General features: G+C 42.0%; 1 long non-coding RNA gene across 1 annotated transcript in view; it reads right to left on the reverse strand.

The window, feature by feature from the left end:
* Positions 1-16,633: 16,633 nt before the first annotated feature.
* The window catches only part of LOC105718029 (uncharacterized), a 41,065-nt gene continuing 30,936 nt past the window's right edge, over positions 16,634-26,762 (reverse strand). Inside the window, exons 2-3 of the long non-coding RNA XR_001107647.2 lie at positions 23,027-23,136; positions 16,634-18,019 (exon numbers count right to left, since the gene is read on the reverse strand). This is a non-coding gene — a long non-coding RNA (uncharacterized LOC105718029). The remainder of the gene's footprint in view (positions 18,020-23,026; positions 23,137-26,762) is intronic.

The raw sequence follows: 26,762 nt of genomic DNA on the forward strand, positions 1-26,762 counted from the left end.
TTTTTTTAAAAATCATGTTTTAAAACATAATTGTAAGGTCCAACAACAATGTGGAATGTTCTGCTCTTTAGTTATCCACACAAAAAGTTCCATAGCTTAAACTGAACATGGTGGCATCCCTGTAGTCCCAGCCATTCAGGAGACTGAGGTGGGAGGATCACTTGAGCCCAGGAATTTGAGACAGTAGTGTGCTATAGTGATGCCTGTGCATAGTCACTGCACTCCAGCCTGGACAACTTAGCAAGACCCACCCCTTAAAAAAGAAGTTCCATAGCTTAAACTACTCAAATAAGGAAACAGTCAGTGACATGCAAAAGTATTTATTTTGGCCACGTACTTTGAGATAACGCACAGCAGACTGGGTTTTCAAGCTAGTGCCTTAAACACTACATAATTCAAAAGGAAGCAATGAGTAAGCCTTGGACGATGTATTAGCTCTAAGGATGTTATCTGTGAGTATGACAAGGACTTTTAATTTTCCATCCCATACTTACTCTTCTATTATTACTAGTAACAGAACCCTGAATTCATTTGGGACAGTAATTTTTCCTCTTAAAAGATTCCCTCACCAGGCTCCCTTGCAGCTAAGTGTGACCATGTGACAAAGGTCTGGCCAATGAGTTGTAAGTGAAAAATGTTCCCAGATGCTTCTGGAGAAGCTCCTTAAAAGGAACTAACTAAGCCAGGAGGGGTTCTCTTTTTGCCTTCCTCTTTTCCTTTTTCATGATTGGAGAGAATAAATGATAACTAGAGGGACATCATGGTCTAAGGCTGTTAGAGCAGAGAGATAGAAAGAGCCTAGGGCTCTGATGACTTTGAGGAGCCACCATATGAGCCCTGTGCAGCCAGAGGTAGAGTTTCTCTTATGTTAGAAATAAGTCTTGGATGTTTAAGACATTGAAATCCAGTCTCTGTTATTGGCAGTTAAATACAAGTCCTAACTGAACAAACTACTTCTCTCCTTTAGGAGAAAGTATATCATGTAATAAAATAAACATGACATTCATTCATCATTATTCCTAAACTATGCCTTTTGCTGTGCCTGCTTTTTGTTTTGTTTTTAATTAATTAATTAATTTAGAGACAGAGTGTCGCTCTGTTGCCCAGGCTAAAGTGCAGTGGCATGATCTTGGCTCACTGCAGCTTCTGCCCGCCCTCCCCACCCCAGTTCAAGCAATTCTCCTGCCTCAGCCTCCTGAGTAACTGGGACTACAGGTGCATGCCACTGTGCCTAGCTAATTTTTCTATTTTTAGTAGAGCCGGGTTTTCACCATGTTGGCCAGGCTGGTCTCAATCTCCTGACCTCGAGTGATCCGTCTGCCTCGGCCTCCCAAAGTGCTGGGATTACAGGCATGAGCCACCGTGCCCAGCCTTCTTTTTAATTAATTCAATTTTTAAAAGACATTTCTTCTTTTAGAACAACTCCTGAGCTGAGTCTTCAGTTCCTTGCACTCTAAAAAAATTTCTCTCCTTTATAAACAACCCATCTTTCAACTCACAGAAACCTCAATTAATAACCATTTTTCTCACAAGATGACTCTAGGGAACATTTACTCAGATACTATGACTGTCACCATTGCTGCTAGTACTGAAGTAATAGAAACAGATGAAGTTTTCTCACTTGTTTATTTTCCATGTGGGGTGTCCCATTTAAAATCCTTCCATTATATGTCCCCAGGCCCTACATGTAGGCTGTGTTATGGATAGCCTTTGAAGCTTCTGTCTTCTTTTCTCTGGGAATGCGGGGAGGTGAAAGCCTGAATAAAAGAAAATAATTTAAAAAAGAAAGGAAAGAAGAAACAAAATAAGAACCGTATTTTTAACAAAAGGATTTTTGAAAGCCTTGGAAAGTGTTATGTTCACTCATATAAGGCCCCACTGTTTTAAACATATTTCACTATAATTTTTCCTTCAAAACCCTGACATTCGAAGTTGAACAGGGCTCTTTCAGTGTACAACCCTGGGACATGGAGAAATAAAAAGAACCGTGTTGCAACTAGTGCATACTCAGTGGGAATCATCATATCGCATAATTGCTTGAAATCCACAGGCTGATCCGATGTCATCTTCAGAAATATGCAAGTTTCCCTTTGTTTTCTGACTTAGAGATATTTCCTTGCTTTAGGGCTTAACCCTTCAATTGCTTCCCCTAGTTACTGAAACATGATTAAAAATGAATGTGGAGCTGCCCCTCCTAAAATCACCCCAAATATTAGGTAAGATCTCCCCAAATCTGCCAACTTTTATCCTAACAAAAACACAAAATATGCACTTCAAATGTTTCTTTTCACTCATTTCCTTTATCTACCTGTTTCTAAACACCATACACACACACACACACACACACACACACACACACACACACACCTTTAAATGTCTTTCTAAGAGAAACTAAAAGAATAAAGAGTTGCCATTTTGGAGCATGTAATATCATGTTTAAAAGTTCATCAACTTCCCCCTTTGAAAAAAAAACCTGGCAATGAATCTAAAATAATAATTCAAAAAGATTTAGAGAAAAGAATCCTTAAGACTTATTCTTCTGTAACATGATGTAAATCATAAATATACCACTGGTCTGGAAGTGATTACAACAGGCTATGAGACAAAAGATATTCCTAAGCAGACTCTGCTGGCAATGGGCTCTATACTCCCATCAGCATATAAAAGGATTTGGGAAGGTAAGTTCTCATAAATGCTAATAAGAGATTCACACTACTGTAAAAAGAATTCCCAGGTGTACATGTTCCAATAACAAATTCTAAGTCCTGGCCCATAACTGATTGTATAACCCATTACAGAAATCTATCCTCTTATTCAAGGTGAATGAATCTTTCGGTGTTCCAAGCATTCCCTCCACCCTTCGCCACTGTTCCCTTTGCTTCTTGATTGTCATTGTCCCTGACCTTCCTAACAGGATCCTTGGAATGAAGAGGAGGAAGCAGTATATAAACAGCTCATTCTAGAAGTGTGAGTCATTCTGGAATCGGTTCCCCCATTCCCTATATAAGGGATACTGTTCATGTCAAAGTTTCTCAATTGCTGTTAGAAAGCATTTCTTTGTTTTGTCTTTCCTTATACCTTTTTCCTGAGGGCAAGGGTTTAACTTTTTTTATTCTTCTCTGAGTGATTCAACACTTGAGTTAGAGATTCAGTTCACAGGACATCAAGAATTACGTTTTGCTTGATAGCATAGCATTAGAAGCTATGGCCAGCCAACTCAAAGGGACACTGCAATGCCATTTTATAATTAAGCAGGGCACCCGCTGGACCACATGTTATAACAGATGTTTCCTGGTCCCAGGTACTAAGCCAGCACACAGTAAAACCGCCCAGAGCCTCTCCCTGAGCCAAGATGGGTCAGTGTCTGGAACAACTCCTGTCCAGTGTCTCTTTCTGTAATTAGAGAATGAGGCTACCTTTTGGTCATTAATTCCATTTGAAAAATAGCCACGGCTAAATTAAAAATGAAAAAAAAAAAAAAAAACAAAGAACATCAAAGTGCTCTTAAAATTGAAAAGCTTGATAAGAAAACAGAGATAATTTATTGGTGATTTATTGTTTCCATCAGTGTTTTAGATCTTATATAAATTCAGCATGATGCCCTCTCTTCAACATGTTTTGCAAAATTTTCACTCCATTTATAAAATGGATAAAATTAGAGGCTCCTTATGCTTAAGCTGGAACAGAGTTTTAGGTTGGTTAGTACCAGGAAATCAAACTCAGATGCTTATAGAGGCCAGTTCATAAATGAACAAAGCAAGCAAGAGCAAGAAAAATCGTTCTGCTTTTTCTTTTTCTTTCATTTTCTTGTTTTCAATAAGAGCCACGAGTATGGGAATATCTCTCTCCATTCTGAGAACACAATAGTTTTGGCAGGGCTGACATTCAGATGGTGATCACCTGAGGTTAGCGTGGTCCTTACCAACCCATGTGTAGATACTCCCGTAAGCTCACCCAGTGAGGCCCATCCTCAGCCTCTCCTCCAAGAGCTCTTGGACCTCCCCATGACCAATTGAAGCAGAGCAGGGGGCATCCAGGAGTTGCTCTAGCACAAAGGTCAGTGTCCATTCTGATCGGTCAGTTTCCATGCCTTAGTAATTAAATATGTTTAATATTGCTCAGAACAAGTACATTGACAAATAGCAATTGGTATTTTGTCTGTTTAGGGCAAACCAAAGGGTAATAGGAAGTGATGAGGTCACTGGAGCCCTGGAGAGCCCCTTCCCTGTCAAAGGAGGTAGCAACTACTGACTGAGTAGGAATGTGAGACTCCTGTGGCCAGATCTTCTGAATTCTCAAGGGGATGTAAAAACCTATGTTCTTATGTAAAGTTTCCCAACTAAACTGTCAACTCATTTAAACACTATTATGGGCAAACTAAGTGTTTCTATGGGCCAAATGTAGCCTAGGTATTCCCAATTTGCAACCCTTTTGATTTCTGAGACATAGGAGAGGACTGAAGTCTAAGTGACTTGCCCAGAGATCACTCAAGTAACTAGTAGCAGAGCCAGAGTGAGATCCTGTATCTCCTGACTCCCCAGCCAGTGAGATCTGACTTTCTTCAAAACAAATCCTTTAATACCACTGAAAATCCTTCAGGAAGGATTTCTAGACTGCCTACCCTAGGAAGCAGGAACTTATATTACTTTTAGTATTACAATTCTTTATACTAGTGTTTTTTTCCCCCACAACATAAAAGTAAAACCTCATTTCCAAAGCTGACACATAATGATGGAAAAGATATGAAAAGTTCCAGAGATGACTGAGGCCTTGCACGGCTATAAGAAAAGGTTGGTCCTCTGGCAGGTTGGGCATTAGTTTTTTTGTGTGTGTTTTTGTTTGTTTATTTGTTTGAGACAGGGTCTCACTCTATCACTCAGGCTGGAGTGTAGTGGCACAATCTCAGCTCACTGCAACCTCCACCTCCTGGATTCAGGTGAGCTTCCTCCCTTAGCCTCCCGAATAGCTGGGATTACAAGTGCCCACCATCATGCCTAGCTAATTTTGTATTTTTTGTAGAGATAGGGTTTCAATATGTTGGCCAGGCTGGTCTTGAACTCCCAACTTCAAGTGATCCATCTGCCTCAGCCTCCCAAAGCACTGGGATTACAGGCATGAGCCACTGTGCCCAGCCTGGACATTAGTATTTAAACAAACAAATTGATAGCATTTCCAAGCAAACAGGGGTCAAAAAAGTCCTATAGCAAAGGTGACCTATAGCAGGGTAAGAAAGTCTCCAAGTCTGAAGGAACCTCATTATTAGGAGTGATCTGATTTTTATGGAGTTCCAGTGTCATGTGATCCTGAGATGAATCTGTCCTTTTCATGATTATTTCTTACCTTTGTTATGGAGCCAGATTGTGCCTAAAGTGAAGTCAAGTGTTTATAAAGTAGCTATGTTCACAAAATTAACACATATTTACACTATGGGCTAGACCAACATTCTCAAACATCTGTTATTATCCCACCTTCTATGTGATTTGGCTTCCTCTTATTACTTACACTCTTATTCATTTAATTTTTAAAAAGCTAGTGTACCATTTTTTCTTGATTAGAAAAACAGTTAACTCTCCTTGCGTTGGGGTTGGGGTTACATCAATGAATTAAGTATTCCTTGACCTTATGGCTCCATAGACCATTAATATACAAATAACTAACTTTGATAAAAATATTGAAAGTGCTATGATAAATGCAAAGAAGGAGCCATTAATTGTCTTTGAGTCAGATGCAGGTAAGAGTGGAAAAGCTTTACCCAGGATGGGATATTGGACTGGGCTTTCAGGAAGGAGCCAATAAGAGGTGAAGGTTATTCTAGGCAGAGAAAGCTGCTTAAAGAGAGGCACAAAGTCCTAAAGTGTACTGAGTGTTTGGAGATAGTGAATGGTTCAAAAAAGCTAAAGCCAAGAACACACAGGGTGAATGATAGGAAAATCTGCCTGGGATTGGTTTTAAATATAGTCGTACACAGTAGGACATAACCTTTTGTTACCCTGGAGGTAAAGAGCCCCCAAAGGATTTAGAGGTGGAGAATGTCCGATCTGCTCTGAGTTATGAGAACCTAATTTTACCTACAGTGGGCTGGTGATGGAAGGGACTGAAGGTAAGGAGGTCAATTAGAAAGCCACCCAAATACATCAGGCCAAAGACGGTGAAGTACTGAATTAGGGAATAGAAGCTGTGATGAAAAGGAAAAGCTAGATTTGAAAACCTTTTTTGAAATGGAAACAATAATATTTGGTGACTAATTAGATTAGGAGAAAAGAAGGAGTAGAAGCTGAGTCCAAAATCTCTTACTTGAATGCCAGATGTGTGGAAATGCCATCTATCCAGACATGAGGGAGAGCAGAGCTTTGGGATCGTGTGTGTGGGCAAGGGAGAGGTGGGGCTGGTTCATGAGTTCTGGCTTGGAGATGTTAAAGCTGAAGCACCTTCCAAAGACTCTGGTAGGTGGATCTACCCAGAAGGCATCAAAAACGTGGAACTGTGGCTCCAGAAGGAAGAACCAGGGGCCATGAGATTGACCCCTGTAGAAATATTCTGCAAATGACTTTTAATGATACAGATGGAAACTCATTATCTTGAGAAGGCTAACCTGATAATAATTAGATAATTTGAAAACTGGTAGTAAAAGAAGGCACAGAACAGCACTTTGACCAGCTTCCACATTATCTTCTTTTATACAATAAGATTGAGAAATCACTGTGCTTGAAATGATGCAGACACAAGTCTGAATCCTGATCATCATACTACTTGCTAGCTGTTTGACTTTGGAGAAGTTACTGTTTAACCTTGCTTAGCTGCTTGGAGGCAGACATCATTCTGGGGTCTGGGAATATAATGATAAGTCAACCCTGCCCTCAAAGAGCTTCAATTTCCTTTTCTGTAAAACTACTAGATTGCAACTAGATAGTAGGTATCAGGCACAGGCATGATACAGAGTACCAAAAACCTGTCACTTACGAAACCCATCACTTTCTATTCATGGTTCATTTAATTTTTACACCAAACCTATGAGGTAGGCATTGATGTTGTGCCTATATAGTTGGGAAAACTGAGATCAGGTACCTTGTACAAGTTCATAGGGAACAATAAGGGTCACCTGACTCCCAAAATGCTATACTACATCTCCTTTCCATTGTCAAACTAAATAGGCTATGCAGACATAAGCACCTTCTCTTTCTCTGGAAGCACCAAAATATGAGTGAATGGAGCATAAGTGATCATCCAAAGAAGATGCCAGTTAAATTGAGATAATGTGGCATAATAACATGAAGATAATCAAAACTGAAGTTAGTCAAGATAGCACTGGTATAACTCTCTTTAAGTGCTATTCAGATGACTAAACTAAAGATAATGGCTGAGAAATGCTTATCGGTTCAGGATGGCCAAGGCTGCCACTCTGCACCACTCCACGGTGTTGTGTGTGTAGTTGCACTGTAACCAGTCTGCACGGCCAAACACGGTGGCCCTGTCCATAGCTACAGAGTTTTCATCCTACCTCAAATTATTTTTGGAAGTAAGTGCAGAAAAATATTAGTAAGTGAACATCTTCAAAAGCATTTCAGGCATAATTTTTACACATAATTAATGAAATACAACTACTTAAAGTCATTCTGGGGTGGAAATCTTTGACATTCTGCGACCTCTTTATGTCTGCTTCTTGGCTGTCATCTTACATCCTCCTCTTCATTCCCTCAACATTGGCCTAGATCAAGCTCTCTTCATTTCTCTCAGGATAGCATCCAACCACTTGTTCCCCGCCACCACTGCCTCTCTCTCTTTTTTACCTTACTTTAAGTTCTGGGATGCAAGTGTAAAACGTGCAGGCTTGTTACATAGGCATACATGTGCCATGGTTGTTTGCTGCACCCATCAACCCATCATCTGGGTTTTAAGCCCCACATGCATTAAATATTTGTCCTAATGCTTTCCCTCCCCTTGCCCCCCACACCCCGACAGGCCCTGGTGTGTGATGCTCCTCTCCTTGTGTCCATGTGTTCTCATTGTTCAACTCCCTCTTATGAGTGAGAACATGCAGTGTTTGGTTTTCTGTTCCTGTGTCAGTTTGCTGAAAATGATGGTTTCCAGCTTCATCCATGTCCCTGCAAAAGACATGAACTCATCCTTTTTTATGGCTGCATAGTATTCCATGGTGTATATGTGCCACATTTTCTTTATCCAGTCTATCATTGATGGGCATTTGGGTTGGTTCCAAGTCTTTGCCCTCTCTTTTATCATAATACCACAATTGCGCTAAGGCTTAAACTCCTTCAGCATTTCCCTATCACCAAAAATACACAGCCATATTCATGGAGGAACATAGGTTTGCTTACAACCTTTTGACCTTCATTCCCAATTCACAACCTGTTAGGTCTCAAATGTGCCCGGCTGTTTCACTCCTCTGATCCCTCTGCACTTGCTAGTCCCTCTGCTTGGCATGTCTTCCCCAGGATCACCTGATGAACCCCTACTCATCTTTAAACACACAGTTCAAGAGACATTTCCTCTGAAAAGCCTTTCATGGCCTTTCCAAATTCTAATCTTTGTACCCACACAAGACTCTGAGTTCATTATAGAAACTGTCACAATAAATAACGTTTACTTGTTAACATGTTTGTCTCCCCTAGCAGACCAAACACTCCTTGAAAGAATGCACACTATCTTCTATATTTTTGCATTTCCATACCCAGTAGAGCACCTGCACAGGGTAGGGGCCCAGTAAATAACTGTTGCACTGAGTAGAATCGAATCCAATTGTCATTATCATGGTCATCAACTCAGGGTTAGTGGACTCTTACAGGAGTGTAATTTGTTGATAAGTGTTACATTTAGCATTTAGAGTGATGGAAGGAAAGACAGCCAAAACTCCTTGTTGATTCTGGTGCAAAGAAAAGAGGGCTCTCTAAAATAAGAGGTAAGAAGAAAAGCTAGGGGAGCCTGAAATGTGTTCATTTTATCACTCTTCAATGCAAGAGATTGTAATTTTAGTGCAGGCCAAGCCACTTATCCTAGAGCGTTCTGACAAATTTTCTGGGAAAAATTTAAAAAAGAATAAAATTCGGCCAGGTGTGGTGGTGCACTCCTGTAATCCCAGCTACTCAGGAGGCTGAGGCAGGAGAATCACTTGAACCCGGGAGGCGGAGGTTGCAGTGAGCTGAGATCATGCCACTGCACTCCAGCCTGGGCGACAGAACAAGACTCTATCTTGAGGAAAAAAAAAAAAGAATAAAATTAAAATCTGTGGTCAGAAGGTTACAGAAAGGAAAGACACACATATCCGCTAGGGAATAGGAAGTGGTCTTGTCTTCAGCAGCAGGGCTGTCTAATAAATCTGGAGAGTTTTATTGACTTCATAGGCGCAAAAATAACCACCCGGAGAAGACATCGGGTTTCACTTATTTTTTGGAAAGTAATTTTTCACAGACGCGAGGTTAAAAGAAAGTGGTTGCATGGGCCTCGGCTGTGGTGGTGTGTCTTCTGGTATGCGTAATGCAACTGGATCTCAATTCTGGGACGATGCCCAGATTCAGGGGCCTAAAGCCTCTGTTGAAAGCAATGAGGACAGAGTGTTGCCAGAATTTTATATATGCAACTATAGATCAATTGTCTTAGTGCAAGGGTAGACTTTGATCAGGAGCGTCTGGAGGGAGGAGTTTCATTAAATGCTGTTTTCAGCCTTTAATTCTAGTTTTTACATCTACTTGTTCCTAAGTCAGCTACAGACTCTGAATGGCTCTGACATAGAGAAACTGTTCCCTAAGCCACGTCTGGCTCTCAGGCATCAGCAGTGACTGGCATAAAAGGAGTTCCTGGGTAGAAAAGATGTACAGTTTGGAAGGTTTTGCTCGTACTCCATAGTTTTTGGTCTCACGTTAGACCAGTCAGAAAGGAACATGCTGATGCTCTCTCCCTCCTGCCTCATGTCTGTGATTCATTAGAAAAGCTTAAAAACTTCCCCTACACTAAGACAAGCTTTCCTAAGAAAATAATTGATAAGAGCATATGTTTGTTGGATGAATTCTTCCTGGAACAAACGTCTGGCCAAGAATAGAAAATCCAGCCAGTCTTAGAAAGTACAAGCATCTATTTCAAACTCCTTCAAATTTACTCATCATTATGGAAAAGATGGAAACTAAGTAAAATTTCCAAGTTTTTACAACTTTCTTGCTCTTTCCTCCTGGTCGACCTTCAGGGATCATATCCCACAGGGTAAGGAAAACTTTCATACTACCATCTTTCTTCTAAAAATCAACAGGAACACAGACAGAGTAGCCATCGTCTGTCCTCAGAGCCTTTAGCATTCTCTGCAAAACTGGACTGGGGGCCGAGAACGAGAGGGCCTGAAAATGACCATTAGACTGGGAAACAGGAAATAAACAAAATTTAAAACGATTTTGTCTGAAATAATCATCTTATTTTAGGAATGACAAAAATAAATGGTGATCTTGAAATTTAATTTTTAGCAGCAGAATTCTGTTTCTGAGCAAAGTCTGAGATAAAATAGCCAACATTTACTGAGCCCTTGGCATATGCAGGACACTGGGCTAAGCACTTTACATGTGTAGTCTTATTGAGTTTAATCTTCACTACTCTAAAATAGGCACTATTATTATGTCTATTTTATAGACAAGGGAAATGAGCAATCAGTGTGCCTCAGATAACACAGTACACAACCCACTATATGACACAGATCAAAATGGGGCTGATGCAGTGGAATTGCGGCTAGGTTACCAGGAACTCTTAAATCTCCCTGCTGCTTGTTCCTCCCTTACTCTCTCATCTCTCTGAAGCAACCCTAAGGCTTTATGGGGAGCAGAGTTTGATAATCTTTTCACTAGAAAACTTCTAAAATTTCTTTTTATTCTAATGCCCAGTGATCCTAATTCTGGAGCTATAAACCATAGTAACCGTCAAAACGTGCTCTATAAGACTGGATACTAGTAAACCTTACTCTTCCTTAAAGGGCTGGCTCTGGGTCACTTTTCACACACCTTTGAAGACTAGATTTTTAAAACTATTTGATCCAATAAACATAGGAATGAAATCAAAGAATTCTGCAGATGTAAACGTTCTGATGCTATAAGATGAAATGTGTTGTTTATATTAAAACAGCAATGCTAAAACGTAAGGACCAATTTCTCTTTCTTTAATCATTATTAAGTATTTTCTCACTAACACGTTTTCTTATACATTCACAGACAAATCGTTTCTAATAAATCCAGCCAGATGCAGGTATTAAGCACTAGAATTTTTGCCTCTTGCATTAAGTAGATGTCTGTCTGGGCAGTTGGCTCACCCAGAGCAGGGAGTTCATCAAGGAAAGGGAGAGACTTTTGATCTCTTTGTTGGCTTTTCACAAAGGCAAAAAAAACTCCACAGGCTGAACCTGTTAACTTCTAACTCACATCAGACATTTCCAAATTGCATGATTTTAGTGTAGCTAAGAGGGTGGGGAAACAGACAGTTTCTTACAGTGTGGCTGTGAGTATAAATGGGTATAAAATTATTGGAGGGCAATTTGGCAATAGCTATTAAAAATGAAATACTCATACCCTTTGACCCCATAATAATTCACCTCCTGGGAATTCACTGTAGAGAAAGACTCCTACAACTGCTCCAAGATGTTTAAGAGTAAAATGATATTTGCAAGAATATTTGTTACAGGAAAAACTGGAAAGAACTCGAAGGTGCATTAACAGGCAATTGGTTTAGGAGAGTATGGTTCAGCCATACAATACAATTTAATGGAGCTATTTAATAGAAGATTAAAGAAAAATCACTTTTTACCAACTGACATGGCAAGATGTCTCAGACATATTGCTAGATGGAAAACAGCATGCTTTTGTGTGGAGAGTATAATCCCATTTTTTGTAAAATAATAAGTGAAATATTAATATAGGCCTTGAAAAAATTTTAACTGCTTTTCTCAGCTGTGTGGGATTATGGGGGATTTCTACTTTCTATGCTACATATTATAAAGTTTCAAGATGTTTATGTGCGTACATATATATGTATATATATACGCCATTACTTTCTTAATCAGAAAAAAATAAATGTTTTTATGGCTGGGTCTTCTGAGAGACCTCTTAGGAAAGCGTGGAAGCCTGGTTCAAATCCATCAACTTTACTGTAAAACAAAAACTTAGTTGACATTGGAACAATGATACCACTTAACCAAAAGGAGGACCACACTTGGAAACTCATCTGGTCTCTAGAGTCTATAAGCCATTGTAATAATTAGCCCACAGTGGAGTGTTCTTCCAAGGAGGGGCAAAACTTAAAACTGCAGCCGGTTTTTGAACCACTGCCACAGTTAGGAAAGGACAACTGACAACCAGGGACTCAACCGGAGTCGTGTTAGTCCCAGTGGTGACTTGCCAGGAGTAGGGGTGAGGGAGTGTCCATAAAAGACAAAGAGTTTGTGTTTAAATTTTTCTCTTTTATTGAGCTAAAATTTGATGCAACTTCTCTAGCTCAGTTTGGTGCAATTTCTCTAGCAGATCCCCATTTTGTAGAGTGTGTAGCTTATATTAAAGAGACTCTTAATAAAATGAAGGTAAAATTACAAATATAAAATTAGGGACAAGATTTTGGAAGAGGACCCTAAAAAGGAGAAGCCCTTAAGTTAAGCTTCATTAGCTTCTCAGTGAATTCTTGCTGTTCTGACCCAAACACCCCACCTTTTTTTTTTTTTTTTGAAACAGAGTCGCACTCTGTCAACCAGGCTGGAGTGCAGTGCAGATCATAGCTTGCTGCAGCCTCAACTTCTGGGCCCAAGCAATCCTCCCCCATCAGCCTTCCCAAGTAGCTGGGACTACAGGCACACAGTGCCATGCCTGGCTAATTCTTAAATTCATTGTAGAGATGGATCTCCCTGTGTTGTCCAGGCTGGTCTCGAATTCCTGATCTTAAGAGATCCTCCCTGCCTTAGCAACCCCAAGTGGGATTATAGGCATGAGCTACTGCACCTGGGCTGACCAAGGAAACACAGGGCAGTAACAGGTACTCTTTCTTTTCTTGAAGAATTATTGTACCAAAACAATTTCCATACCATTTGTGGTGAAGGCTAGAGGCACCCTGAGGCATCCCAAGGCAGCCTTGGAAGACTGATCTATGTTCTTTTGGGGATACTTGAGTTTCTGTGGATGGAAATGCTCTGGAGAAGCTCTATTTGTTGACAATGGCAGACACCCAGTCCTTGATGTTCATAAAACTATGGCAGGCAGAGTTGGGAAAGATATATTAGGTCATCAATCTAGATTCAGGTCCAAGGCAGAATGGCTCACCACTATAGTCATTCCAAGTCATTGCCCAGGCAGCTTTGAAGTATCTTGAGGGCCTAACCCTTAGGCGGCTATTTTTCTCCTCTGGTTCCTGGGCAACTGTTGGGGTGTGTGATTTTTTTCTTTTCTAAAAAGACATGTTAGAGTTGGATCCACAGAACTACTTAACTATATCCATTCACCTAGATTTCTACAGTGGTTTCCTTATGAAGAAAACAGTTAATGTAGAGATGCCCTTGTATTGCTGGCATAAAGCTGTCATCAAAGAACAAATCACTGATTTCAACTTTTGTGTTGAGTTTTGTTTTAGCTTTAAGGAAACAGCAAACTTGCTGGGCTTCTCCTTAGCCAGCATGATCAAGAATGAGTAAGATTTAAAAGCTGCTTTCTGTTAATGGAAAGGAAGTAGCTTCCTCGCCTTTCCTATAAACATTTACTTTGAGTCTGTTTACTCCTGTCATTGGTAAACCTCATTTGTTCCCAAGTTTTATTTTAGGCTATTATAGGGCTAAAAAAAAAAAAAAAAAAAAAAACCCAAAGAATCCTAAAACTAAGCTTTCATTTTTTTCATGTTTTCTTTTAACTTCATATTGAATGATCCTAATCTTCCAAAATATTTTAGTGGCTACTGTTGTGTAGCAAAGAGGGAGATTGTTCTAGACTACAAGGAAGTAGACTTGAATTAATACAATTGCTTGAGTAATGGATGCTATGTGTCTTTAGTGAAATCATTTATGCTCCTTGCATGCATGTGTGTGTGCATGTGTGTGTGTGCATGTGTGTGATGTGGTATGGTTTTCTTGCTTGTTCATGAAAATATTAAAAACAATTCCCTTTTTGATAAGTAATGCTACTAGCAAATACAGAAGTGCTAAAGAATAATATAATATTTGAATATTTGCATTTGAAAGCCTATTGTTATTTTAAACCAAGACAAGTGGGTGTTAGTTTATTGATGCCAGTGACATCAGCATTAGTAATGGGCTCTTTTAGCAAAAAGCAATCCTCAAATGTCTTTTTCTTTTTGTAAGAATTCTGAAAGATGGGCTCCCAGTTAATCAACTATCAAGGAGCTCACTGTAAATGTTATCTGAGTTAAACTTATCTGAATTTAATTAGATTAAAAAGCTGACTGTGAATTCATCCAAAATGTGCTCATCAAAAAACAAAGGTATTTGAAAGTGCAGGAAAAGAAACAGGATTATGGGCAACAAAATTAATTTGAAACCTCTTAAACCTGGAAAAATCATTAAAGATAGAAATGCTGAATGTAAAAGCATTTTATTTTTATTTTAACAATAATTAATACAATATGTCTATCCCTGGGGTTTTCTGTGACATGTTCCTTTCAGAAAAGTGCTCTTCCACACTAACAATAAAAATTATCCAAAGGTACAAAATTAACCAGAGGTACAGTATCATAGAAAATCACCTTAAGAATATTTCTCCACCCAAAGCATTCAATTTGCCAAAAGATTTTTTGGTATAATTTGTGGATGTAGTTAAATGTAATCTCATAAAAAATTTAAAGTATTTTAATTGTGCATTAACCAAATTCTGTTTAGGAAAAATAATAAAATTACTTGAATTTAGAGCTATTCAGAAAATTATAGAGTGCATAATGAAAAGTTAATACTGCTAGTCACCTCAGTATGTGGGCCATATCAAATTCCTTACTGGCAAATAAATTGTAAGCTCTTAAATATATGAATATCTGTCCTGAGTCAAATGCTTTAGATAAGGGTGGGGCTTAATATAAGTATTTGTAGCACAAATAAACATGATTGAATTCAGCGAGGTCTTAAATTGTTCACTGTTTGGTATATATTTTCCTGATTGTCTTTCTTAGTTATGCCTCATTTAAATAGTAACTGACCAAGTGATAGCAACTGTATATATTTAAAATGCTCTCTGTGCAGACAAGCACTTTGGGAAGTTCTCCAAAAATTAACACATATATATATTGGATAGGAATTTGATTTAAAAAGAAGATAAATTTTCTCATATGTAATATTTAAAAATCCAGTGGTAGGATAGATCCAGTTTCTCGAACGATGTTGACAAAAATGTCTTTCTTTAAATCTAAACTTTACTACTTTCTGTGTTGTTTTCATTCTTAGGCATATATAGTGCAAAGATGGAACCACTCAGCAACCCCAGGGAAAAGGAGAGTGTTTGTTTTACGATAGAAGCTGACTTCCCATTCCCTAGCTTGTATCACACGCACATCCCTGAACATACACGAGTGCTGCAGTGCTAAGCTGGTATATTATTAATAGTTTCTTGTGGCTCCCATAACAAATTACCGAAAACTGGTGGCTTAAAACAACAGAAATGTATTGTCTCACATTTATGGAGGCCACCACCCCTAAGTCAAGGAGTCAGCAGGGCCATGCTACCTCTGGAAGTTCTGGGGGGAGGTTCTGTTTCTTTCTCATCAAGCTCTCATCAAGTGCCTCCAAGTATTCCTTGGCTTTCAGCCACATCACTCCAATCTCTGCCTCTGTGGTCACATTGCTTCCTCAACTTATCTTTATGTCTCCTTGGTGTGTCTGTGTCAAATTGTTTCTGCCTTTCTCCTATAAGGGCACACACGATTATATTAAGAGCCCACATGGATAATCCAGGAGGATTTCATCTCAAGATCCTTAACCTACTTACAGCTGCAAAGGCCTTTTTACAAATAAGGTCACATTCACAAGTTCCACAGGTTAGGATTTGGACATATCTTCCTAGGGGCCACCATTCAACCCACTACAACTGCCAAATGTTTAACAATCTTTTTGGCAAGAAAGGGTATACCCTGATCTTGTAGCAGTTCTGTAGTGTAAATACTGCCACCATGGCCAATTTCAAGCTATCAAGGGAAGACAAAGAACATGGAATTGGGAGGAGATGTATAGCCACACACCATTATCCAGTATTTCCACTATCAGATCCAATAGATGTAAGTAACCTCAAGAGCATAAATAATTGTAAAATGCAGTCAAATGATTAGGAAGTGATAAGGTTGATGTATCATCACCTTCATTTTTAACATAATTTAGTTATAAGTTTATGTATTTTAAATTTTAATGGTGATTGTTTAACAACTGGCACAGGGAATTTCTGAACATTTACCAGTTGGTTTGGACAACTTGGTATGAGTTGGCTCCAACAGACCACTGGATAAAGTATGCTGACTGATGAGGCCTGAGTCATAGAGCCCAGGACGTAAGGTCAGCAATAGCCAAACCACAGGAACTGGAAATAGGGTGTGTGGTTTCTTTTAGAGAAAATTGAGGTGCTATTACCTAAAGAAGGGGAAAGTAATATTAGGAAGACAGAAACAACAAATCCACCTCAGTGTCATTGTTTAAATATATTTTAATGATTTCAGGCTAAGGAAAAGATTTCAGTAAAGTTTAAAAGAATTCTAAGTACGAGTACTGTGGGTATACATGTACCTGCAAATCAGACTCTCTCCTTCTACAGAAAAAACACAATTTTTCACATTTTCATTTTGGTTAGCTCATAAAATCTGTGTTTTTTAAAACTGGACACTTTTATCTCAAAGTGATTGGGCTCAGAAAGTGCAAGAGAAACCAACAGTCTTTTTTTTAAAGTTATTATTTTTTTTTACGTTTTAGCAGTCTTATTTATGTATTTATATATAATCCACATTTTATAGACATATAAATTTATTTTTATGTAGTATATATTTATTTACAGTATATTTATAGTATATATATACAACATATAATTCACACATTGTACAATTCATCCATTTAAAGGGCAGAACGCAATGGTTTTTAATACAATCACAAAATTATGCAGCCATCACTACAATTAATTTTAGAACATTTTCATCAACCTAAAAAGAAACCGCACCACTTTGCTGTCATCCTCCAGGCTCCCCAAACTCTCTCAGAACTCTAGCCAGCCATTAGTCTAGTTTCTGTCCCCACAGAATTGCCTATTCTAGGAATTTCGTATAAGTAGAATGATACAATGCATATTCCTTTGTGACAGGCTTCTCTTACTTAGCATGATATTTTCAGGTCCATCCTTGTTAATGCATGTATTAATATTTCATTTCTTTCATCACCAAATAGTGTTCCATTACATGTATATCCCACATTAAGTTCATCCATTCATTAGTTGATGGACATTTGGATTGCTTTCCCTCTTTGGCTATTATGAAAAGGCTGCCATGAACATCATTTACAAGTTTTTATGTGGACGTAAGTTTCCATTTCTCTTAAACCAATGGTCTTTAAGGCAGAATTTTTAGCAAGTGTTATTTTCCACATGATTAAGGAAACTGTTATTTAGGACTTAACTCAGAAATGTCTCATGTAGAATTCCAAACTTCTTAAATATTGGGTCACCACCCCCAACTCTGCTATTCCTTGGTAGGGAGGAGGAGGGTGCTGTCTGTCAGGAAAAAGTAGGAGCTGACCTGGGCTCACCGATCACTGCACAGGGCTGACTGAAATCCTTTTGCAGCACCTGAGGCCAGGTCTGGCCCACAACTGGCTCACAATAATCAGCCCATCACAATGTTCCTTCGGGGAGACTCCATATGTAAAGTATCAGAATAAGAAAAATAAAACCTGACCTGGAAATCAGAGTCATGGGGTTTGGGAAACTTGCAGGAAAGAAGGAGAAAAAAAATAGCTTTCCTGATAGAAGCCAGTGAAGTTAGTTTTCTCCATTGTGTGACTTGGAGGAGTTCTTTGGTGTGTCCTGCAGACCTGCAATGAAAAAGAAGGCCCTATATTAATTTATATAGTGACTCTTTTCCAAGAAATTCAGAGCATTTCAAACAGTCTTTCACTCATTCCCCTGAGGGAGTTTGCATAGTGTGCATAAGAAATTACTTCTTTTAAAATTTACACTCTTCAGTTAGCCAGTACTGAGCAGAAATAGAACTAGAAAAGCAGACCTCCTGACCAAACATTCCGCTATAACATTTTCAGGGAGCTTCTATAAATCAGAGCATATCCTTAAAAACAGGATCTCCTCATAATAGCCCCATGACCACTCACTGGTGACTGACATTCCTTTCAGCAAGAGCAAAAGTTTCCTTTCCAAATTAGAATCAACTGTTATGGCATGCACTATAAAACTGAAGTATATCATTATTCATAATTAAGTGCTCAGGATCACCCAGACCCCTCAGACAAACCATCCAGTTTTACTCTCCAGCTCCGCCCTCCTAACTCACCCCAGCTGAGGACCCCTTACTAATCTTGAAACTTGCTCAGTGCGAAAGAGGAGTCCTGCTGGTAAACACCGGGCAAAAAACTGGAGACAAAATCATTCCTGCCCTCACTGCCGTTTCTTGCTGTGTCTCGGTGCTGTTTTTCCGCAGGGCTGCACTGCCCCTCAGGGCCTTGCTGGCCATCCTGGGTAGCATACTCAGCTCCAGCTTCCCAAAGCCCACCAGTGTCAGCCACGTGCAGGGCTAAACTCAGCCCTCAACCCCAAACACTAGTTCCTCATGTGGGGCCTTCTCTCAAGATATTCTTATTGTGACATCCTCAGTATCCATCCCTGGGAAAAGAAAATCTTGGTCAGAGCCTCACGAGCTCGTGTGGAATCTCGGGAAGTAACCACCGGGAAGTCTCTGTGCTTTCTTTTCCCACTTCAAGAAAACCTCTGGGATCCATGAGTTCCCTCCTAGTGATTACCAGAGAATGGGAAGTTTTAATCCAGTTAGTGACAAAAAGTTCGTATTAGTGTCTCATGCTGCCCCTCAGGCATATTTTGTTTGGACCCCCATAATCTTAACATGCACCTTATTTAAAATGTGTACCAGTTGTCAGCCAGGACTGGCTATGCAGTTTGTGAGGGACCAGTGCAATGCAAAAATGCAGGCCCCTTGTTGAAATTTTAAGAATTACAAGCAGGGCATGTGAGCCAACATGGGGCACTTCTAAGTACGAGATCCTGTGTGACTGCATAGGTCACACACCCGGGAAGCCAACCTTGCCACTGATATTTAAGAAGCACAAAATTTTTAAACTAGAGAAATCTGGCAACCCTGGGTCTGCGTCTCCAAATGGCAGTACGCAATGGGTTGGTGTGGAGTATTATCTTGTATTGGTTTGCTGTGCCTGCCATTACAAAATCCTGCAGATTGGGTGGCTTAAACACAGAAATTTATTTTCTCACAATTCGAGGGGCTCAAGTCTGAGATCAAGTTGTCAGCAGGGTTGGTTCTTCTGAGGCTTCTTTCTTTGTAGACGGCCACTTCCTCCCTGTGTCTTCACATGGGCTTCCCTCTATACGTGTCTGTGTCCTAACCACTTCTTATAAGGATTCCACCAGTCATATTGGATTAGGGCCCACTTCATTGTATCTTAAGTAGCCCCTTAAAGGCCCTATTTCCAAATACAGTCACATTCTGAGGTACCGGGGTGACTTTGGAGTGGCACAGTTCAGCCTGTAACACAGCTGTTCCCTCTGGGGAGGGATGCAGTGCTCCAAGTCACTGTGCTTGCTCCAACCCAATGCATGCTCACACACACACATTGTGTCCCCGTCCCTGAGGCAGGGCTCAGTTGCTGTGGGTCGTCTCATCTGTACTGCTGTTCTTCCTCTGGTTCACTTCTCTCATTTACAGAGACCCGGTCCCCGCCCTGCAGCACAGGGAAGAGTGACAGTGTTCATAATAGGACAAGGGCTACACACTCCCTCCACAGCTGAAAAGCTAAGGTTGCTGTTCAAGTGATCCAGGACAATAATCCATTTCTTAAAACACACACACACACGCAATGTGCCCATTACATAGAGATAACCATTGAAATGCAATGCTGAAGGAAGAAACTGCCATGAGGCATAACTGACTGCTCACCTCAGAAACTAGACTTGGAGGGTTTAGGGGACAAAAACCCTCAGCGACTACATAATTATTCCCCAGGGCTGATCCCACTTAAAAAAATCACCTGACTGTACAAGGGATGGCCTTAAATTTCAATGGAAACCCAACCATGTCGCCCCTTAGAGATAACATACTCTCAAATTGGCTTTTGTACCTATTTGTAGAAAATGTTAGCCAGATTATAGCTGAAAACTCTGCTAATTCTGGGGAAGATTTTGGTCTTGTGCCTGGAACTATTGAAGCATATATTCACACCTACTACATGTAACACTTAGTAGCAGAATTTCCAGCACAATACTTTAGTACTTTATTTTTTAAGGAAACAGAGCAGAGACTGAAGCCCTGCTCACTCTGCAGCTTTCTTGCAGGAGGCTCCACAAAAGGTGGTGGTGAGGGGGGTTCTGTGCTGAAAAGAGGTATATTTTGATTTTTCAAAGGAAAGGAACACTAACATCTTTGCTCACAATAAGGGCACTCGTGATGCTTAAACATAACATTTGCACCTGCATGTGGATTGAAAAAATCGTGTCAAATTTGCAAGGCTCTGAGAAATAGGGTGCAGCGAATTGGTGATCTAATAAATCCCAATCAACATTAGAGTTTGGAAAAGAACTTACAAACATCTTACTGTAACTCCTTTAGTTTTCAGACAAGGAAGCGGAGGTTGGAAATTTTAACTGATTTGCCCCCGACCAGCACTCTACCTAAAATGCAGGTCTTTTATTTCAGGTCAGCTACCTCTCACCGCACCAGGCTACTTCAAAACAGGCATTGTCTATCCGCCTCGAATTGCATGCCAAAAAAGACAGAACACCTCTCATTCTCCACTAGAGTCTTTTTTGATTCTAGAGTTGAGAAAGCAATGGCTATTTCAACTTCAACTCCCTTAGCAAACGGAAGAAAAGGCATCTGATCCGTGGACTCTTTTAGCTGGTCCCGGGGTCTCGCCGCCTGCGGGTCTCCACAGCAGCTCGCTGGCATCAGCGGCCAATCAGACACCAGGGGGCGCAGCAGCCTTTGTCCTGACAGGCATTGAAGACAAGCATGACTAGGCCATCAAGAAAAATCTGACTTCCCTCCTTTCAGTTTCTCTCATTGGAACCAGCCCACTCCCCACCCCTCTTCAACTCCTTAAAGCCGTCTCCTGTTTCCTCCTCATGCTCAGATTCTCAGGGTGCAGGGATGCAGCAGTTCAGAGACCCCTCTCTGCGGAGGAGATCCTGGCACTGGCCTACCATTTGTTCTCACTTGCAGGCCCCTGAATTCAGGATGTTTTCAGCCATTCTTCCTGAATGAAGGACACCGTAGAATAGGACCAGCTTCGAGGAAGAACTGGTGCATCCATCCTCTAATATCCCTCCCCTTTCCACGCACAAAAGCAATCACAAACAAATTAAATAACATGTTCTGGGAAGCTCATGCGGCCAGGACCTATCCCTCACCACCCCCTGTCTGCCCCTACAGTCTAAGGACCGCCTTTGGTAGTGGCTACCTACCCAAAGGGACAGGCTTCAGTGCCTTCACTACACCTCTGCCACTCACCAACCCACGGTGCACCCCAAGCAGGATAACTGCCTCCTTGTGACCTCACCAGCTTGGCTCTGTGTGCCCTCCAGTAGAAAGAAATCCACTTCACACTTGCCAAAGTCTCCCGATTCCAGAGATTCAGTAACAAATGAGCATCCTCTTCTACTTTAAGACACACTCCTCACCCTGCCCCTAGAGACACAAACGCACACAATGCAGACCCTCAGATGTCAAAGACATACCGTTTTGCAAAGACTCCCAAAACTCCTCTGTTCCATGCTGAAAGGCTACAGGGTCCTTCCTATGCAGGTCTTTGAAAAGCAGCTATATGTTTACATAGAGAGATTCCAAGTTTACACAGTCCTTTCCCTGTCTGTCACTGGAGCCTCTCAATCCTGAGAGATATGCAGTGAAATCTAAAGCTTAGAGGCTTGCCTCAGGACCAGACCTAGTACAATGTAGAAACAGCACTGGGGGCCTGGGTGACAGAGTATGGAGAGAGCTGCTTGTCCAGTTGTACCAAGGCCTAAAAGAAAAGCAGCCACCAAAGAAGATCATCAGATTACATGCACAGAAGGAGCCTGTGGTCTCAGGAGCCAGGCAAGGGCAGGAGGAACAGTGGAAAAGAAGGGGTGATGTCAACTCTGAGCTGATTCTTCTTTTTACCTATGGCCTCAGTCACTGCTTTGTTTCCACATGCATCTTAGCTAATGTAGAGTACTGGGAAGTGCTGAGCCTGGAGACAGGTAGCCATGGGTTGTTATCTTGATGGTGAACCTCCCAACTCCACACTCATAAAATAATGATAACATCTATTAGACATATAGCACGCCAGTACAGAAATGAAAAATGTAAGTGTAATTCCAGGAGACGGAGCAGTGTAGGAGACTTTTACTTTCGTTTTATGCTGTTTTGTATTATTTGAAGTATCTTGATTACACATGTAAAATAAAAAATAATTTTATTTTTAAAATTTTACTGGGGCTAATGATACTCTTTAGCGTTGCTGCAAAGATGACTTATGTAACATGTCTGGATGGTATGTGGTCTGGCACACAGTTGATGCTCACTAAACAGTAGTTTATTGTTAGCAATATACCTCCCTCAGAACTGTGGGCAAACAGGACCTCAAATTAAGAGACCCAGGGTCTGCTGCACGCTCTGCTCTCAGATCCATGCATGCCCTTTAGTAAATCAAGTCCCTTGGAATCTCTATGTCAACATAGTAGCTGCTCTTCAAAGGCCTGCATAGGAAGGACCCTGTGCCTCAGTTTTTTTATCTATAAAGCAATGAGACACAAGCCAGTTGATTTGGAAAATGATGAGACAGACAGGACAACATACTTACCATCCAAAATGCCTGAGACACCTTCTAAAATTCAGTCACAGTCTTTGCAAGAGGAGGCTTCTTAAGTTTGAGTTAATCAGACAGAAACTCTTTCTAGGAGACGTAGCCATCTAGGATAGACAGAAAGGGCTGGAGACAACTAAAGAAGTTCTAAAGCAAGTACAGAAATTAAATCAGGAAACAAATAACGTGTGAACACTGTGTAAGGCCATCAGCTTAGGGTAGGAGGTGGGAAAAGAAGGTTTGAGCTGTTCCTTGAGTGCAGTTGGCACCATGGTCATTTCCTGACAGAAGAGATGCCCTTGGTAGGCAGAAGGGGTGTGATTCAAGGTCCAGGCATCCGTGGCCCAGACAGAGCCAGCCCTAGCCCAGCTCCCTAGGATGAGAGTTCTGTATGGGGCACAGGGCTGGCACAGTTGAGACCAGGCCTCCCTAGGCAGATCCAGGAGCAGAGTTGCCCTTTGGACAAATTACTTTCAGCAAAGTCAGAAGGAACCCACTGCCCACAAGAATTGGGCTAAAGCACCTCTGAAGTTTCTTGCAGCATGAACCTTATCTTAACAACAACCAAAAAAAGTGAGGAGACTAGGCCATAGGAGGTGCAGATACCCAGGCATGATCCCCTCCCTGCTTAGCAGCTGGTCTGGAGATACCTATTTTTTATGCACTCCAACTCCTGAAAACCAACTAAAGATTTGTCCCTGGAACACACAGCTGATTCATTTCCCACCCTATTCAGAAAGGGAGATTTTCCTCCAACTCTCCTTTGCCAAAGCCTGGCCTTTGGGGGACGGGAGGCAGGTAGTCTAGTGGGTAGGAAGGTTGTGACTTTCCTTTTGCCCCGTGGTCTCCTTCCTATTTAAAGCAGCACCGCCTGTCGTAACAGCTTCGTGCCAATATTTGCAGGCAGGAAGATTTTCTGACATTGTAAGGGGGTTGGGGTTGTTGGAAGCAGATGGGAGGCCCTTTCCCAAGGCCATCGGCAGAGCAGAAATTGGTTATACCCGCACTCGGGAGGAATCCCTAGCCCCCACTCTCAGGGTCAGCGCCCATAAGGTATCTGCGTTTACATTTTAAAAGCAAAGGGGAATTTTTTGTATCTCTGAATTATCTGGCAGCGCCTGTTCTTATACAATTACATCTCCGCTAAAGCCCCTGTTGTCGCTCCCTAAAGAGGAGGTCGTGTTTTCAGTTCTTGAGAGATCTGGAATAACGGTATCAGAGTATGCCGACACCCGGAGGACCCCTCCTTCCCTCCCCCGCGCCAGGTCTTTCGCCCTAAGCAGGTAGAGGAGTTGGGGGTAGGGGGTGGCAATTTGCGGCGAGGCACAGGCAGGTAGCAACAACTCTGCCTGATCTCCAGAGGCAAAACCAAACTAAAAATAGTTCCAACCATTATATTTTAACAAAATCTGCATTCTGTGAAAGTCTATTTTTTCTTAGAGAAATGCCCTTTGTTGTACATTATGCATCACTTTTGTAGGCAGCCCCGAATACCTGGCCACTTGTTAAAATGCCTCTGTGCTTGCTTTTCCGTGTGGGTCTTTTCTGTGCGCGTTTGTATCTCTAATAAGCAGCATTGTTTATTATCCTTGGGTCGGGGCCCCTGGGACTGAACCGAAATAATACAGAAGCGCCAAGGCTGAGCGCTGGAAAATACTCCAGGTTTCCCAGGCCCAGGAGGGACCCTGGGGCCGCCAAACGACCCGCTTGGGGAGAGCCCACCCGCGCGTGCAAGCCTAGTAAAGGGCAAGTTTGCACGAGTTTTTCCAGGCGGGGAGAGGTCCTGGGCAAGCCAAAGCTCAGATGAGTGGGCATAGGAAAGGGGCACGAAGGGAAATGCCACTGAGGACCGGGAATAGGAGTGTGACTTAAGGGCCGAACAGGCTAATGTTGCCAGGATGATTTTTTTAAGGGCGGGGAACTGCCGCGCTGGAAGCGTTCTGAGCCGTCTTTTAGCTCGAAGTCTCAACCCTCAGCCCTATGCAAGAAATTCTCACTAATAAATTCTTTTTTCCGCGTAGCCCGTCAGTCCTCGCTGTTAAAACGAGTATCCTAAAGAAGATGAGGCTACTTCCCTCCTTCTCCGTAGTTACCTAATATTTGCCCGCATTTCGTTTTCAGCCGGGTGCTTTGTGGCCGTGAGGGATGTGAGCGCATGCCCCAAGAAATAAAGTGCCGCTGTTCACAGCCACAGAGCAAGTCTTTCCGTCCCTTTGGATCCCAAGCGAGCCCCCCGCTTTGGGGCTTTCCAAAATTTCGCTGCTCCCAAAACGGAGTGGGGTTCGCTATCAAAAAGCAGAAACCCGCATGGGAAACACAATGCGGAGTGCCTTGGCGTCTCCGGGAAAATTTTCCGGTTGAGCCCAGTCTACGCCTTCACACCCCCTAAACTGAATGTCGGGCGGGCTCCGTTGCAGAGTTTGCCCTAAAAAAGGTTGTAAATGACTTGCCAGGTTCAGGCTGTGCGCTTCTCAAATGAGACTTCCAGCCCCGGGGTCCTGCCTGAACTGTCCTTCCCACAGGTTCGTTTGCGAGACCAAACCCCCACCCTCCTAGCTTCCAAAAATTCTCCCAACAGGCTACAAAGACTGCTCAAATTGTCCTCGCTAGCTTCGCTCCCTCATTCAGTTAGATTGTTTTAAAATACAGAGATCTGTTTGCTCGCAAGAGCAGAGTGATTTCCCTCAAGCGACTCGCGCGAGAGCTTTAGACAGCCCCTGGGTTGCAGCGAGTCCAAGCGTCAGTGGAGTTTTCCGAATTTCAGGAAGTAGTAAAGTGAATTTCGGTGCAGGGAAGAGTGCCGGGTGTTGGAGAGCAAGGTGGGGGCGGGAGCCCAGGAAGGCGCCAGGAGGCTTTTTGTTTTTTAATGTTAGACACGCACGAAGGCGCAAGCTTCGTGGTTTCCGAACTTAGAGAGTCGTGCCGAGTTTGGGCCCATCCCTGCAGCCAGGGGCCCAGCACAGAGCCCGGGAGGCTGTTTCCACTTCTCAAAGAGCTAGCAGAGGCGCGGGAGCAGCTCTCTGGGCTCTGCCACACGCAGCTGACTCTGTCCGTTGCTCCCGGCTCTTCCGCCCTCTCCCTTTTCGTGCCACCCCCAGAGCCATCCCACATTTGCCAGTATTGCGCAGGGGAAGAAGGGCTCTAGGCGGCAGAATCCCCCAACAGGTAGTTTCACCCGTTGGCTGGCCTGGCTTGGCTTAAATATCAAAGGCTGGGCCGCCTGTGCCGTGTTAAACTGGAGACGAGGCATTGACACCTAAAGAGTCGTGGAACGAAAATCGCGTTCTGGGAGTCACTTTAAATAACCTTGTTTTCTCTCCACTCTCCAACTTCTCCCGAAATAGCGTGAGCCCTGCCGTTTGGAACGGCGCTCAGCGAGCCTGAATAAGCTGCTTCAGGCTGTAAACTCACAGCCAATTTGGGGTCTTTTTTTTTTCACCCCCGGTAGTTACTACAGAACCCAACTCGGCTTTAGAACCATAGGTATTTATTTGGGAATTGGAAAATTCCCCTCAAAGCAAAAGAGGAAAAGTGTGCGCTGCACTTGGACGACATAATTGAATTATGCCTTCCCTTGGCGCGTAGTGAGGAAAAGCGGAATGCCAGTAGGTGTGTAGAATGGGCCATGGCAGCCTCGCGCCCCAGCGGGTGCACCACGTTTCCTTCCCAGGGTGCAGGGAGAAGTTGGGTTGGGCCACTTCGTTCCGCCCCCTGCATAAATGACCAGGTTAGG

Source organism: Aotus nancymaae, unplaced genomic scaffold, assembly GCF_030222135.1.
Source record: "Aotus nancymaae isolate 86718 unplaced genomic scaffold, 86718_ANA_hifiasm-v0.15.2.pri h1tg000003l, whole genome shotgun sequence".
Classification (NCBI taxonomy): domain Eukaryota; kingdom Metazoa; phylum Chordata; class Mammalia; order Primates; family Aotidae; genus Aotus; species Aotus nancymaae.